At 40.7% G+C, this 18,528-nt stretch overlaps 1 protein-coding gene across 2 annotated transcripts in view; it reads left to right on the top strand.

Annotated features, from left to right (window-relative positions):
• Window positions 1-18,528, top strand: part of BANK1 (B cell scaffold protein with ankyrin repeats 1) — a 562,852-nt gene that overhangs the window by 43,367 nt on the left and 500,957 nt on the right. The window lies entirely within an intron of this gene.

Raw genomic sequence — 18,528 nt, 5'->3', positions numbered from 1 at the left:
AGAGTTGTAGTGTACTCGGGGGAGGGCGAGGTGCCCAGTTAAGTGCCTCGTGTATCTTTACTTGGACGATCACTTTAATTTAGTGGCATGGTGGTCTAGAAAAGAAGATATTCTGTATGGATGGTTGGAGTGAAGAATTTTATAAGGCTGTATAAAAATGTATACACGCAAGACCAGTGTTTCCCAACTCTAGTCAGGGAACCCCAACAGGTCAAATCTTAAGGATATCCCTTCTCCAGCACAGGTGGCTCAGTCAAAATGACTGAGCAGCTGATTGACCCACCTGTGCTGGAGCAGGGATATCCTTAAGATCTGACCTGTTGGGGTTCCCTGAGGACTGGAGTTGGGGAACACTGCACTAGAGTGAACACTATTGACAAGGAGTGAATTGTTCTGTAATCATGCATTGTAGATGCAGGTGCGAGCACAATAATTTGCTTTTGAAAACGAGAAGCTAGAATCAAAACAAAGTTTTGCGGACTCACAAGAGATACTTTTTCTCTTTTAGAAAAAAGTTAAATAAAACTTAGATGAAAGTTTTTATTTTAATTACACTCAACAGCAAAGGAGAAAAAGGCTTACATATTTGTCAAAAGCATCACACTGCGATTTCTTATGAGAGCAGCAGAATTACCCTACTTGATAGCCTGTTGTTCACTGCAGGAGTTTCCTAAATACCTGAGGGAGGACAAATCATAGATGTTCATTTTGTTCAGCCTCCAGCTTGTAACTTTGGCCAAGCATCATTAGATTCGGGAAATGATTCCTGATGTGTGGATGCTACTGAACACAACAATCTGCATAGGCCTATTACTTGTAACTGCTCCCACCAAGCAGATACTCCCACACAGCGTACAACAGGTCAATGCAACAGAAAGTTGTTTAAAATAAGAATTCTGTTAACAACCGCAAATGATTAAAATATACTGTAGTTCAATTTGTAGTTCAGTGAGAATGTGCTGCATTACTCATATACATTTGCAGTGCCATTTATTAGACTTTGAGAATTTTACTGAAGCACTAGAGGGGTTTGATTTATTACTTAGTCCTGCATCACTACATCTACCTAGTAACTTTGGCACCCCCGTATAATCGCAATGCAGCTTGAGGTATATTTGCCAGTCACCTTATTAAACTGTCTTCAGTCTATTGTTACAGTGGCATGCACATTTATACATTATGACAAACTATAGTAAAAAAATATGTACATGTTTTAGCATTAAAAGCGTAAAAACGTTTTTGGTGTGCACTGCTTTTAAATGTAGTATCTGGGGAACTTGTTGCACTATTTGACTCTAGGTATTACATAGTGTTATATTAATATTTTAATATGGCCGCACTCAATAAAATAAACTCAAAGTAATATTAGAGCAGTTCCCATAGATTATGTTGAAGCCATTTTCTTGTTAACATGGTGAATTATCATATGAGAGAGAGGCAGAGAGAGAGTTTAATATAGCTAGGATCTCAAAAGTCTAACACCGGAGCAGTTGAATTATTTATGATAAATCTATGTACATTTCAAATGATATGTAGACTTCTGTATCCCAACCCTCTGGCAACTAACTTAACAACAACGCTTCATCCCACTGTCCCTAAGACTCAATTAAAAAAATTGGTTGAATACAGTACTACTAGTCCCACCATCACTTTAAACCAGGCCTGCCCAACTCGTAAAGTGAGACGGGCCGAACTGCTCCAAGGAAAAAAAATTTGGGCCGCACGGGTTAAATCATCATCATCATCATCATCATCATCATCATCATCATCATCATCATCATCATCATCATCATCATCATCATCATCTCTCCTCCAGAACCCCTCACTATCAATCTTTACGATACTCCCCATCTATCTCTCATACCCCCATCTCTCCCCCTCACCCACACAATACCCCCCTCCACATCAAACACACAATACCCCCCTCCACATCAAACATACAATACCCCCCTCCACATCCCCCCAGCCCATTCCATGTCAGCATCCCCCCCCCCACAAGTCAGCATCCCCCCATGTCTCTCTTCCCTCAATATGACACTCTCTCCCCCTCCCCTTAATGACACTCTCTCCCCCTCCCCTCAATATGACACTCTCCCCCTCCCCTCAATATGACACACTCCCCCTCCCCTCAATATGACACTCTCCCCCTCCCCTCAATATGACACTCTCCCCTCCCCTCAATATGACACTCTCCCCCTCCCCTCAATATGACACTCTTTCCCCCTCCCCTCAATATGACACTCTCTCCCCCCTGCAACTCACATCACACCCTCCCCCTGCAACTCACATCACTCTCACCCTCCCCCTTCAACTCATATCACTCTCTCCCTCCCCCTGCAACTCACATCAGTATCTCCCCCCCCTGCACCTCACATCACTCTCTCCCCCCCTGCACCTCACATCACTCTCTCCCCCCCTGCACATCACTCTCCCCCCCCCTGCACCTCACATCACTTCCCCCCCCCTGCCCCTCACATGTCAGCGGCTCAGTCCCCCCCTCACATGTCAGCAGCCCCCCTCTCACATGTCAGCAGCCCACCCCCCCCCCACATGTCAGCAGCCCACCCCCCTCACATGTCAGCAGCCCACCCCCCCCACCAGACCGTTTTTCACACCCACCCCCCACCAGCACGTTTTTCACACACACACACACACACACACACACACACACACACACACACACACACACACACACACACACACACACACACACACACACACACACACACACACACACACCTCTCTTAAATCAGCTCAGCACATCCTCTCTCCACCGGTACTAAGCCCCGCCCCCGGCATGCTCTGACCTCCCCGGCAGCCTGCTATTGAAGACAAAAAAACACACGGCTGCCGCATCCTCCTCATGCTGCTGCTGCCCCAGCGCACCATAAAACCTGGGAGCTGGGAGGGAGAGGGAGGGTGTTGGGAGGGAGAGGGAGGAGGGATGAATCGCCGCCATTTTTTTAAACTTTTGTGGGTTTTTTTAAAATTTATTTAATTAACTGGCGCCCGGCCGGTGTCATCGCGGGGCGCACAGAGAGGCCAGACGGGCCGCATGCGGCCCGCGGGCCGTATGTTGTGCAGGCCTGCTTTAAACAAACACATTCTCTTTGTCCACTTTAACCACTTCAGGCATCAGAACAAAGAAACATACAAATAGATTGCTTTATGCCACTTGCAAAGGCAGTTTGTTACAATGGCTGTTAGTGGGCCAGGGAGACAGTCAATGGAACACAGAGCACAAGTAATATCTATTTTATTTTATATGGATTTTAATGATGGGTTATTTATTTTAATATCTCAGCTGCAAACCGTAGTACCTGGTTTGCCAAAGAAAAAGAATCCTATTAAAACCAGTGGTCTTTTCCTCTTTGATATTGTGTGCAGTGTTTTGCCCCAGTTTTGTAACCATGAGGCTTTGATAAATAACCCCTACATTTTCTAATGGTTCCATAGCTGCTAAGAGTCAGAAGAAAGGATAGTAACATCAGATCAAACGTAATAGCTATTGTAATATATTCAATTATATTTTCAAAGTAAAATCTTACATTACTAGTGTGTGAATTAAAATCAATACATAAGTATATATCTATATCTAACTATCGACCTGTCTCCCTCCTGCCTTTTGCCTCTAAACTCCTTGAACATCTTGTATTCTCTTGCTTGCGCCACTTTCTCAACACCCATTCTTTCCTAGACCCTCTACACTCTGGCTTCCGCACTGCTCACTCCACTGAAACAGCCCTCACTAAAATAACTGATGACCTCCATGCTGCCAAAGACAGAGGCCATTAAACTCTGCTCATATTACTCGACCTCTCTGCAGCATTTGACACCGTGGACCAACATCTTCTCCTTCACAGTCTCCATACTCTTGGTATTCGAAACAAAGCTCTATCCTGGATCTCCTCTTACCTCTCCTATCGCATTTTCAGTGTCTCTTTTGCTAACCTCCACTATCGATCTCTCTGTAGGGGTACCCCAGGTTTCTGTCCTGTGACCTCTTCTCTTTTCTCTATACACACTCTCTATAGGTGACCTACAGTAATAACATCTCTTGGGTTTAAATTTCACCTCTATGCTGACAACACACAAATTTACTATTCAACCCCTGACCTTACACCTGCTGTACAAACCAAAGTTTCTGAATGTCTCTCTGCTATATCATCCTGGATGGCCCTCCGCCGACTTAAACTTAACATGGCAAAAACAGCGCTCCTCATACTTCCTCCCAAACCTGGTCCCACTACCTCCTTCGACATTACTGTTGGAAGTACGATCATTCACCCAGTAGCCCAAGCACGCTGCTTAGAGGTCACACTCGACTCCTCTCTCACATTCTCCTCTCACATTCAAAACGTTTCTAAAACCTGTCACTTTTCCCTCTGCAATATCACAAAGATACACCCTTTCCTCTGTTGCTCAACTGCTAAAACTCCGACTCAGACTCATTCTCTCCTGTCTTGATTATTGTAACATCCTGCTGTTCAGCCTTCCTGCCGCTCACCTGTCTCCCCTACAATCTATCCTAAACACTGCTGCCAGAATCACTCTATTCTTTCCTAAATCTGTCTCCGTGTCTCCCCTCCTGAAACTCCTCTCCTGGCTTCTGATCAAATCCCACATCTCACACTCAATTCTCCTCACTTTTAAAGCTTTACACTCTTCTGACCCTCCTTACATCTCAGCCCTAATTTCTCGCTGTGCACCATCCCGACTCTTGCGTTCTTCTCGTGGATGTCTTCTTTCTACCCCCTTTGTATCTAAAGCCATCTCCCGACTTAAACCTTTCTCACTGATTGCCACACACCTCTGGAATGCCCTTCCCCTCATTACCCGACTAGCACCCTCTCTATCCACCTTTAATACCCACCTTTCGACACACTTGCTTAAAGAAGCACATGAATAACACCGTGGATAATACTGGACACATGATTCATAAAGCTTGGCCCCCTGCAGACGCACTTACCAGAATTCCCTCCTACTGTCTCTGTACGTTCTCCCGACCTACCAATTAGATTGTAAGCCCCTCAGAGCAGGGACTCCTCTTCCTTAATGTTACTTTTATGTCTGAAGCACTTATTCCCATGACCTATTATTTATATTATTTGCTATTTATATGATTACCATGTGTAATATTACTGTGAAGCGCTTTGTACATTAATGTTGCTATATAAATAAAGACATACAATAGAATACTCAAACAAGAAGTCACTGTATCAGAAACCATTTTTAAGTGGGGGATTCAGACAACAGAAACAAATGATAAAAATATGTTAGTTTCAAGACTGTGGGTGAAGATGCTGGATTACTGTGAAATGTAAGTGCGATTGTTAGTCCTTACTATTTAATAATTATATTCAAGCACACTACTGTACTCATCTAAATATCAGACTGTATAGGATATGTACAGCCTCAATTGTAAAATAATAAATTAAAAATGAATGCTAGCAAATGACAAATCTTTTTAATTTCAGGTAGCAATAATATATTTATGAAAACTGCTCAAATGCATTGGTCTCTTCCTTTGGTCCAAAAATACTCATGTATTTATTTTCATTTAAAAAAAAAAGGTTTTTAATTGATACAGTATGAGCATTAATGATTTCAAGAATTGAGAAGAGTTTCAGCTACTTGACTTAATGCCTGTAAGTCAGGTAGGACTAATAATAAGAATTGAACTGCTCATCATAGAACACTAGGACAAAGTGCTTCTAATTGTTATACTATTTTGTAAATTATAAACCCAGTCAGTATCACTTCTCCAAGTTTGGATTTACCATTACTGAATGAATGTCTCATTTTACTTGATTCAAGATTTAATGCTAGGTTTGTTTGTGTTGATATTGAAAAGTTAATGTGTGTTACATATAATATTTGACATGGCATGACCATGTTGTATAGTACTCTAATCAATAAATACTTATTTTTTCACCAATCCTATTTGTTAATTCAGGAGGGTTGCCACCTACAGATATAGGGGCCTATTCTAGTAGCCTTGATAAAATGCCTCGCTTGACATGTTCCACCGCAGGTTTTGTCAGTTTTTTGTTATTGTGTTATTCAGAAAGACTCTGAAGCCATGTGATAGTAAAATGACCAAAACGTACGCTGAGCAGCGATGTGATCTCAGCCTCTCTCAAATGTTCTCACCCGTGCGATCTGCAGCGATCTGGCCAGGCTGCATAGAGAGCTGCACAGAGAGAGCTGGCTCTCCCTGCACATGTCTCACCAGCGATCGCAGGGTTTTAATAAAAAAATGTAATACTAGTGTACGTGAGCAGGGGGTCTCCGGAGCAGAACAGTGTTGATTTCAGGTCCATCCCAGACCCAATATTCCCACCCTCTACCCATTGATTGGCACAGTGGTATATCATGCCCATATAATATGGGCATGATAAGCCACAATAGTAGTCAATAGTCAACCTAATAAAAATCATTAATGCCAAAAATACACAATAATAAAAGAATTACACAAGCACCTAAATACCCCAACAATACAATAACTAAAAAGCCAAAAGTACACATCAATAAAATTAATCTATCACCAAAACAGCAACAAAATTAAAATTATGTTATTCTAAAACATAGGAATACAATTAAATAAACACCTATCCAACAAATCAAGAGGTACCAGTTCCACAATATTCCTAGATTTTGCAAAGGCTTTTGATACTGTTGATCACGTAATCTTGCTAAACAAACTCCAGTGCTCTGTAGGGAAGCATTCTTTAAAATGGTTTCATTCCTACCTATCAGTAGGTGTCTACCCAACATGTATCTATCTCAGGCTCTAACTCCAACCTCTTGGATATCACCTGTGGGATCCCACAAGACTCTTTCTGGGGCCCCATCTCTTCTCAGTGTTTATTAATGATCTTCTTACAGGTTGTAAGGGAGCTTCATTGCACATTGATACCCTGACATCCAAAACCTATGCCAAACTAGGTGCACTAGGTGAATTCACCTTGATAAAGGACTAGCGATAGTCTGAAACGCGTTGGTGTGGTTTTTTGGTTTCTGATCCATTAAAATAAGCTTTTATTCATGGGAACGCATCCTTGAACTTTTTTCTGGCATTGCCAGGTTTGGATTTAGTGCTCCGTTTTCTCTCCTGCTCTACATATTCCTCCACAGGCGGAGGCACAGTTAACCCGTGGGATCCTGGATACATCTGGTCTTGCTGTTCATCGTGGATATTCATTCCCATGTGAGTCCTTTCCAATTTACCCACATTTGTTCTGGACTTTATCATTACTGTTTTCCATTTAATAGATGCTCATCCACTGGTCACCTGAGGGTGCTTTACTATAATTATATCCTTACTGCCTTGCCTTGTGGGATTATAGTGTGCCAGTACGCATCTTTTGGAATCATCTAATATATGCCTTTATTGGGTTAATTCCATTCTACAAGACTTTATCAACATTTAGTATTGCTGTTTTATTCTGAGCACCATACAACGTTTTTCTTTCATGCCAATTATAGACTACAGGGACATAGTATATGGCATGGCACCCTTAACCCACCTTAGCAAACTTGATACCCTCTACAATGCAATATGCTGTTTTGTCCTCCAATGCAACTACAACACACATCACTCCAAAATGCTCCAAGAACTAGATTGTCCATCACTGGAGTGTAGGCGCAAAGTTCATCTTTCCTGTCTTGCCTTCAAATAATTTCTGGGCAAGTTACCCATCTATCGGAACAAGCTCCTCAACCCTACCACATGCAGCACTTATCATCTGAGATCTGACTCCAAAAGACTGTTCATGGTCCCAGGGCTCAACAAAGTATCCGTCCGCTTCTCCTTCTCCTACCGTGCACCGCACAACTGGAACAATCTACCGGAGACTCTCAAAGCCGCCACCAGTCTAAGTTCTTTCAAAACTAAAGCTGTCTCTCATTTTAATCTGGTGTGTAATTGTTACATACACATATAACATATATTATCTCTTACTGTGCATGCAATGTCTTGTATATAATGTATAACTCTGCTCACTTAATGTAATTGTATTTGTAACCATGTATTGGTTATAATAACTCTGTGCCCAGGACATACTTGAAAACGAGTGGTAACTCTAAATGTATTACTTCCTGGTAAAACATTTTATAAATAAATAAATAAAATAACATACAGTAGTAGAGCAGACATTCGGGGAGATAGACTTATATCTGCTTCTCACTCTGCCCTCTGCACAAATCCCAAGATTTCTATCACGCATATAGACAAAGGGGACATTAAAAAGGGATGCATTAGTGGTGTTTCAATGGATGTACCTGAACTTCCTATATGCCTTTCCTCCCCAATCCCTTCTCCCAGCGGTATTACAACAAAACAGTACAGACCAGGTAAACGCCTTTAAAAAAAAAAAAATACAAGTATGGCCATCAAACCGTGGTTTCCCTTGAATCACCTTCTCACCAATAGCCCGACTGTTCAATTAGGTATCGCCCTCAATTGCTTTGAGGGAATAGTTATCTATGGCATTCTGATATTTGTCTGAGGAGGCCCCAAGATGTGTGCTCAAATGTCTGTCTATGTGTGCTCAAATGTCTATCTTGTTTTGATATTGTATCAATAAACTGTTCCAATTTTTTTAAAGAATTTCTCCATTTTAAATTCTTTATTTGCCTCTGATCCAATGTATCTAATACTGTAGCATTAATGTGACCAAAAAGTCTTTTACGGTGCATAGCGTGGCAGATTTGGCTTCAATTCACTTTACCATCACCGATTTTCTTGCTGCAAACAGGACAATCTCTGCTAACCTTGGGATGTTTTTGTCCAAATTAGCCTCCTTCAAGCTTTCCATATGACTGAATTATAGGGACAAAAGTTATTTTACTGTTATTGTCCCAGTTTTTTTTTTTTTTTTTTTTTAATATATTGCATAATTAGATTCCAATTTTCAGAAATATCTGAACAGTCCCACAAATAGTGGGAACACTTTGGAAACTTGTTATTAGCGTTCTCTAGTCCTTTGTAGTTAATATCGAAGGCATAGCAAGCTGTATACAGGATCTTATGAAACTATGATTTTCCTTATTCAGGTCATTCCATCTAATAACGAGTCAATTCCTTGTATTTCTGGGAAATCCCTAATCCATCTACTGCAGATAACACCCTTTTCAATTCCATTTCGTAGTCATTGTATCTGACTGAGATATACAGTATGTCTGAGATAGTACTTAGGATTATTAGATCTTTCAAACAAATCATCTAATAATTTTTCCCATGATTATCCATGCTCTTGCAGTAGTGCATTAGCTGTATGTAAGAGAAGTGATGCACTTGAGTTAGCCCCTTCTTTTCTATCAGTTCATGAAATCTGGAAAATCTTCCGTTATTCCCTTCTATCAGCTGGCCCAGATTTCTTATATCCTTACTTCTCCATGTGAGGAAGGAAGCCTCATCAGTCTTAGGGGCAACTTTACATTTCCTTGTTTTAGGTAGGAACTTTGAACATGTAGAAGATGATCCAAACTGCTTCCTCAAAACTTTCCAGTTAGCCAATTGATCTTTTATTAATGGATTTTCGTTGGGTTGTATGTGTATTTCCACCCTTCCCCCCCACCCATGCAATACCTCCCGAAGACTCACTCCTAGGGGTCACCACCTGTTACTCTAATTCAAAATATGAATGTTTGGTATTTCCCATGATCCCATCCCCTACATATCTTGCTACACTGGCTATATTGTACTTTCAAATGTCCGGTAGGTTAATTCCTCCCATTTCTTTTATGAGGTGTAATATTTTTATGGCAATTCTGTTTCTACCTTTTTTTTCAAAATACATTTACTAATTGCCCTATACGGTAGTTTAACCTCAAAGTGTTTCAGTAATATTATTAGCATCTGTAAGGGATAGATTCATCTGTAAAAACTAATCATATTTAGCAAGCTGGCACCTGCCTGAGAGATTAGTTATTGGAACATTTAAAAGCTGTTGCTCTTCTCTAGTTAGCTTTGGGAGCTTGACTTTCTATAGAAAAAGATATTGCACTTTGCATCTATATTGCATTTACTGTATACGTTTTGGTAAAATGTTTGGAATATCATATTTATTTCCTTAGGATTAGTTGAAATATCCTCGAACTTCCTGATTTTTAGAATATGATTGGAATTTATACGTTTCCCGGCCAAGTTCCCCAACAGCCGTCCGGCTTTGTCTCCAAACTTATAGAAGTTAAGATTCCTCGCATATGTCAGTTCTCCTGTACTGTACCTCTCTCTATTCTCTGTGGGGGATTTAATTTAAATTTGTAGAACATTTTGTTTAGGGCTTTGCTAGCTTTGGAGAATTCCAGGTTAGTTTCCTTCCTTCTCTTATTTATATATGCTATTATATTTGCCTCTCAAAACTGCCTTACCGGTTTCCCAATATAACCTTTCCTTATGAAAGTGTGTTGCGTTGATATCCTTAAAATAAAAACAGTTGTTTAGGAGAAAGGCCTTAAACTCTTCGTTATTGCACAAGTAAGATGGAATCTCCAGATTGCATCCATGTTGTGCCCTCTGAACCAGGTTGAACGCCACCCTTATTGGAGCATGATCGGATATAATATATCTTCAATTTGTGTACAGTAACTGTGACCTTCCCTAGAATGTGAAGGTTAGCAAAGATATAATTTATTCTAGAGGATGTGTTATGGGGTGTGAAAAGAAGGTGTACTCCCTTTCAGTTTGGTTACAAATTATTCAACAGTCTTCCAGTTCTAATTTGTCTTTGAACAAATTTGGCCCTTTTTGGATTAGTTTTAATATCCCTGATCTTTCTAATCCAATCACTAAATTAAAGTCTCCTCCTACTTTTAAGATGCTATTTTTTTTCAGTCAGCACCTTGTCAGCCACTCAGTAAGAATGTTTGGTCATATTCGTTAGGACCATATACATTATTAACTCGAATTCCTCATTGTGTCCCTTAATGATACATTGTATCACCCTTCCCTTTGTGTCTACCCATGTAGAGATTACTTCATATGTCAAATATTTATTGATTAAATTAGCTACTCCACTCCCCCTCCCCTCCCACCCCCCATTGCTGGGGAAAACACACATTTTTCTACCCAATCTCTCTGAAGTTTTTAGCTTTCTTCTATACTCCTATACTTACATGTTTCCTGAATTTGTACGATTTCATCTTTAAAACGGTTTAAATGCTTCAGCATTTTATTTCACTTGATAGGGGAGTTGATTCCCTTAATGTTGCATGATATTACTCTCACAGGGGGTTTACATTTTTAATCAATCTTAATGGGATGTTTTCCCTTTCACATAGCTCCTTGGAGCCTCTTCTAGCACTAAGGCTAGATCTACAGTAGTTTGACCTATATCACATTTGTAACCTTCAATGGTCCAAAAATAGCATAGTTGATTAGTGATCTGTGACGTTCACAAATCCGGCGCTCAGAGGTGTATCAGGAAGCTGAACAGCATCATATAGTGTGTCATGAATAGGGAGTGACCGAGTCACAGGCTGACCTCCAGAAATATAAAACGTGAGATGACAAATGTTATTGGGTAACTGGCTTATGCAAAAGCTCTAGTAATATTGATCATGAAACTCACGATTAACCAGAGGGCCCGGCGGTCTCCCCAAAAGCTCTGCAAACTCATCCGGTCTTCCTCACCACGATCATACAGCGATTCCTCCGTCGCAATGGATGATGGGAACCAGGTGTTGTCTGTTCCGGCTGTTGTCCCAGCAACCCGGCGTGCTACCGATGGCGTCTTCCGTAGCTATGGTGCTCCTCTCGCAGGAGAAAAGATCGATGCACCGCCAAAGAACTTGTGCAGAGGCTGAGAGATGTGACTGAAAAACTTTATTGCGGCATGGAAGTGGAGCTCTGGCGGATCCTCTAACGCGTTTCACGCCGAAGCACTTTGTCAAAGAGTGATCCGCCAGTGACAAATGAGTCCTGATATAGTGGGCCAACTCACAGCACCTGTTAAGCAAAACGAGCACTGAGTGACTCCTCTAGCACAGGAGACAAACACATAGCAACAGTACATATAACAAGAAATACATAAAATTAAAATTAAAACAGGTCTCAGACATATACAAAATTGAGTCTATTTGATGTATATATCAGAAATGTTAATGAGACCAGACTTATGAACAGTAAAAGTGATAAAAAAATGCCTTGAGCCACCAAACCAATGCTAAATCTTATATGGTTAACTATACATATACATATCCGGGTGAGATGAGCAAAATGTACATAAATAAATCTTTATAATTAAACATATATATAGAACGAATTGTGGGTTAAGATGGTGAAGAAAAATCTAATATAATGATAAAAATAACAAATAATGTGTTAGTAGACATGTAATAAAATATCTCAATAATATGGAAAATATCAATCATGCAAAAAATGTTTCAATTCCCATTCTATATTTAGTCCCTTAGGACAGAGAGTATCCAATGTAAAAATCCAATACATCTCTTGTTTATTAAGGGAATTGAGTCTGTCACCACCTCTGATTTTGACAGGTATGTGCTCTAAACCAAAGAAACAAAAGTTGTCAATACTTCCTTGTGGACACTCCGTAAAGTGTCTAGAGACTGGATGTGTGGTGTCTTTTTTGATGATAAGTCTGACATGCTCTGAAATTCTAATGTTAAGAGATCTAATTGTTCTTCCACCATATTTTCTATTGCAGCCACAGGTAATGACATATATAACAAAGCTGGTGTTGCAATTAATGAAGGATCTGATTTTATATATTTTCTTGGGATAGATGGTATGTATACTGTATTCTTAGTTGATTTTGCGAATCGACAACATCTGCAAAAATCACACTTGTAGAACCCTTTTGGTATACTAGATGGAGGTTATTGATAATGAGATTGAAAAAGACTCCTAGACAGTGAGGAAGCTAAAGTATCCGCTTTCTTAAAAGCAAATCTTGGACCATGTTTGGTGACTTGATTTAGATCTGAGTCTAATTTTAGTATGTCCCAATGTTTGGATACAATTTTGCGAATATGATACGCCTGGTTGTTGTATCTAGTAATGAACAGGGGACTGTCCTTGAAAATGTTCGTTTTTCGTTTTTTTATATTTAACGAGGTCAGTCCTGTCCACAGAACGAGCATTAAGGAATGCTTCTTGGATATCATCCTGAGAATAGCCCCCTAGCTGAAAATCTAGAAGTCAATTCTTTAGAATGTTGAAGAAAATAATCATTATTAGAACATATTCTCCTATATCGCAAAAACTGTGCCTTTGGGATCCCACGGAGAAGGGATTTAGGATGGCAACTCCTAGCATGCAAGAAAGAGTTTCTGGAGTGAGGTTTTTTATAAATATCTGTTTGAATTGTCTTATCTGGGTCAACATGTATACATTAATAACTGTAGAACACATAAAAAAACACATAATTTAACATTTGTTGACTTCATTTTTCTAACAGTAAAACATTAATTTCACTTGAACTCTCTCCAGCCCCCAAATTTTTCTTATTAAACTTTAATATTCTCGCAGCAAAACTTTTAGCATCCTGTACAGTATATGTGTATTTCACCTTGCTACTTCCCCATGTACACACCCGTATATACAGATGCAGCGGCAGATATTCAAACACCTCACGCGGTGTGTACCTCGGAATACCTATGTGATGGTGCGCAATTTCTTCCAACCGTACCGCCTTTAGACGCCAGTGCAGAAAAAGACCTTTTAGTGTTCTGGCTTTTAAACACCTGAAATTAGCACAGTTGCACAGTAGCACTGTAGCACTGTAGCACTGTAGCACAGTAGCACAGTACTGTACACATTACAATTCATTCATTTTATTGCACACACAATCCATAAAATTCAAACAAAGCAACCGCAATAAACACGAATGGCCGCGTTAATGCCGCGTGGAGTACAGCGTAGAGTACAGCGTGGAGTACAGCAGCGCACACGAAAACGGCTCCGTGATTTGTTAGAATAACGGTCGCTGCATCTGTGTGTGTATATATATATATATATAATTATAATAGCATGCATAGTGCTGCTAGTTTTACATAGCGCTTTACAGAGACATTTTGCAGGCACAGGTCCCTGCCCTGTGGAGCATACAATCTATGTTTTTGGTGCTGAGGCACAGGGAGATAAAGTAACTTGCCCAAGGTCAAAAGGAGCCGTCACCAGGAATTGAACCAGGTTTCTGCTTCAACTCAGTGTCATTCAGTGTCTTTACTCACTGAGCCACTCCTTCTCCCATACAAGGAAGAACAATTAGGGACCTATGCTGTTATCGGACAAAAATGCCTACAGAGATTTAGAAAGCCTCGATAAGGGGTCTGAATTGCCATTTTTTTCTGTCGGCCAAAACACATTGCCAAGTGAGCCGCAATAAGCCACTTTTTTGAAACTCGTGCAATTCTAGTATTCCCGATAAGGTTATCAAGGCTCGAGAAAGGCGAGTTTCTCCCAAATTCCTCTTGCCAGAAAAAGTTGGCTTGAAGCTTGTGAGAAGCTTCAGAGTTGGCAGCAAGAGAGAGACAGAACAAAATGAATTTTTCATGCATCGGATTGATGACAGGGTCTCCGGAGCTGATACACATTAATACCAGCACTGGAGGCCCCCGACAAGAAAAAAAATCCAATTGGAAACACCATCGCATGCAGGTAAACATTCAAGGTCAAATTGTCCGATGTGGAAGAGACTTAATATTCATGAAAAAAGCATTTACAGGCAACTTCATTACCTTAGCGGCTAACCGCTAAGGCAATAAAGGGGTTAACTACCGGTGCCATGTTTATTGTGGGAAGCAGGGGTGGGTGAAGATGATATTTGACCCTTGGTGGGTGTTTAGGCCTTGCAGGGAATTGTGGGTGGAGTTAACCCCTTCATTACCTTAATGGTTAATACCGCTAAGGTAATGAAGGGGTTAACCTCTCCCGCTACACACCCGGTGGGTATAAACACCCACCAAGGGCCAAATACCAACTTCACCCATCCTTGCTACCCATAATAAACTCAAAAATACAACAACCTTATTACCCACCTCCTGTACCCCTACAGATGCGGCCACCTTTAGCCTACTGCGGCCGTAGCGGCGCAACTCTGATAACTGTGGGCAGATGCAGTATGTTTTTTTTTCCGGAATATATTGCGGTATTTTAGCGCTCGTAGTATTAGCATTTTATTAGCGCTGTCTGCAATACTGCAATACCGTCTAAAAACACAGGGGGGAGGGTTCGTGAGCTGTTGTCTTCAAAGTCTAATACTTTAGCAGTTCAACCTACAGTACATCAGTACACAGTTTGTGTGTGCGTGCGCAGTTATTGTAAATTTGCATATTTATACATGCATGTGCAGTGCTGTATGTCTCATTTGAAAATTGTTGAAACGCATAGGCGTGTACTGTAACAGTATCACATTTAGGCATATTCAGCGCTCTCCCCTCACTCGCCCCCGCACACACACAGGCTAATTTACTACACTGCAGTATTTCAACTTCTTATCTTATCTACATTACAGTACACCTCTCCCACACCATTCCTTTGAATGTGTGTCTTTCTGGTTTCAATCAATTTCCTGCTTGATAGCTGATGATAACTGTGCATGCGTCTATGACTTCGCCACTGCTTGCTTGCAAAGTTCAAGAGTGAGTGACCCAAAAAAAAAAAAAACATTTTCTCGTCATTTTTTTTTAATTTTCTCCACAAGCCTGAAGAAAAGACGAATGGCGCACAGCCAGGGAGCCAGGTGTGGAGTAAAAACGCTGTTCTTTATTTGTGCATGCAAGGAGACAGGTATACCCCTTGGGGGACAAAGACAAAAATCTCCTACGCGTTTCGGACCTACGGGTCCTTTAACAAGCCTGCCTAAACCATCTTGATATTACGATATTCAATCTGTGCTGTAGCTTTTAACTGCGACACTGTGCGTTTGACTGCACATGGTTGATTTGTGTGCTTTTTATGTATTTGGGGGTGTGGGGATCAAATTATTATGATAACCTGTCTGTTGAAAATATGTCATGTCTTTGAACTGCAGTACAGCTAATCCTTCATGCAGCTGTACCCTGTACCCCCCTCCCCCACGCACACACACAATGCTCGCACAAGGATTTGAACCTTCTTTCGACACCTCTCCAGAACCATTCCGTTTCTAAAGTTTGTCATTGTGCTTTTAATCGTCCCTAGCCGAGCATCACCTTTCTGCGCCTGCGTGTAATCCTCTTTGGGATGGGAGCTACATAGCTGATGATTACTGAGCATGCGTCTATAACTTCGCCACTGCTTGCTTGCGAAGTTCAAGAGTGAGTGACCAAAAAAAAATATTTTATTTTTATTTTCTCCACAAGCCTGCCTAAACCATCTTGATATTACGATATTCAATCTGTGCTGTAGCTTTTGACTGCGACACTGTGTGTTTTACTGCACATGGTTGATTTGAGTGCTTTTTATGTATTTGGGGGTGTGGGGATCAAATTATATGATGACCTGTCTGTTGAAAATATGTCATGTCTTTGAACTGCAGTACAGCTAATCCTTCATGCAGCTGTACCCTGTACCCCCCTCCCCCACGCACACACACAAGGCTCGCTCAAGGATTTGAACCTCTTATCAACACCTCTGCAGAACCATTCCGTTTCTAAAGCTTGTCATTGTGCTTTTAATCGTCCCTAGCCGAGCATCACCTCTCTGCGCCTGCGTGTAATCCTCAAAACCATTAATTAATTTTCATATTGTTGGCTTTGAGTCACCTATCTGTAATCCTCTTTGGGAAGGGAGCTAGCTGATGATTACTGTGCATGACTCACCCATCCGCCCCCCCCAACCCTTTGAGGCTTTGTTTACAGTAACGCTTGTGATAATCCCTTCTCGAATTTGATATGTAAATCTGATTTGCACAGCACTGTGAAATTGAGAGTTAAAAAAAACATAATCTGATTCATGTTTTTGGTGCAGTAAGTTACCACTTTTTGTCATTCTTTCTTTTTCTTTGGTGTAGGGGGGGGGGTCAATGATTATGATTATCATGAATGTAAAGAAATATTTATTTTATTTTATCAGGAACAAAAAATACAAATATACAAATAATCATGAATAATACAAACTGCAGTCTTTATTCATATATATAATATATATAATAATAATAATAATAATAATAATATAAATTTTTCCGTCTTTATCTTCTTCCTCATTCTGTGTACAGTACAGTAGTTCATTGAGAGGGGGAGGTTTTGTGTAAATCATGACTGCAATTTAGATAGACTTAACTGTCAACACAGTTCACAAACTTTACACATGATACCCCCCCTCTCCCCCAGTACATCCTTTTTTTCCTGAAAGACAAGAAAAGAAAAAATGAGTGCAGTTATGAGCATACTGTATTATGGCATCGTGTACTGTATAGTACTGTCTAACTAGTCTATACTGGAACTACTGTATACTGTGACTACTGTTAAATCCTTTGTAACCAGGTGGCTAGTGCTGCTCTCTCAGGAAATAAAAAAATTGAGCAGTTAGGTACATATTATGGCATTGTGTACTGTATAGCTACGCCATATTGGACTAGAGTATGCAGTTAGTACTGTCAAACTAGTCTATACTGGAACTACTGTATACTGTGACTACTGTTAAATACTTTGTAACCAGATGGCTAGTGCTGTTCTCTCAGGAAAGAAAAAATCTGTGCCATACTTACCTGTATCATACAGTACTGTACTTAGTGTGCCTGTACTTACCATACTACAGTACAGTACTATACCATACTACCTTCCTGATGCTTGCTCATTACACGCGATCACAATGGGCAACACAGTCGCAATATGGTCAATATATTTATTGCATCGTTCCACGGTGAGCACATTGTTCAAAAAACTCATTATGCCTTGCGCCAACTCATCCTTTTTGGAGGGTTTTACGACTTTTCGGATATGGTCCTTCAGCTGATGCCAGACCATTTCGATAGGATGGAAGTCTGGTGATCTGTCATTGGAGGAGGAAAAAAGGACAATTAGTTAAAGAGATACAGTACACAGTAAAACCAGTGGAAAAAAATGAGACACGGTTACCGCACTTACTCCGCTGGCGTCTTCACCCAGTTGATACCGCGCTCAAGAATATGCGCTGTTGACGCGGTGTGCTTCGGATCGTTGTCCTGGTAGAAATGGTGACCATCTGGGAACTCACGTGTGATGTATTCCACAATCTCAGGCACAATTCGCTCTTGGAAAAAAGCTTTATTCATGATTCCTGTAACAAGAAAAGAAAAGTGCTCAAAAAACTGCACACTAGTACAGTACAGTGCATAAGACAAAAGCGTGTGGCATATTTTACTGTACCTTCAAAGATGACGATGCATCCTGGTCCACGCCTAGAGATGGCACCCCACACATGCATTTTCACTGGGTGTTTCGGACGCGGCTTCATAGATATGCAACCTTTTTTGTGGAATGCAAAGGTGGCAAATCTCTCCAGCGATACAGTAGACTCGTCAGTGAAGATGCAATCCTGGAAAGTTTCTCCACTATCGATCCATGCCTGGGCTTGGACCACTCTCTTGATCTTGT

Source organism: Ascaphus truei, chromosome 1 (assembly GCF_040206685.1).
Source record: "Ascaphus truei isolate aAscTru1 chromosome 1, aAscTru1.hap1, whole genome shotgun sequence".
In the NCBI taxonomy this organism is placed as follows: Eukaryota; Metazoa; Chordata; class Amphibia; order Anura; family Ascaphidae; genus Ascaphus; species Ascaphus truei.
This window is presented reverse-complemented; position numbering and strand designations above follow the sequence as displayed.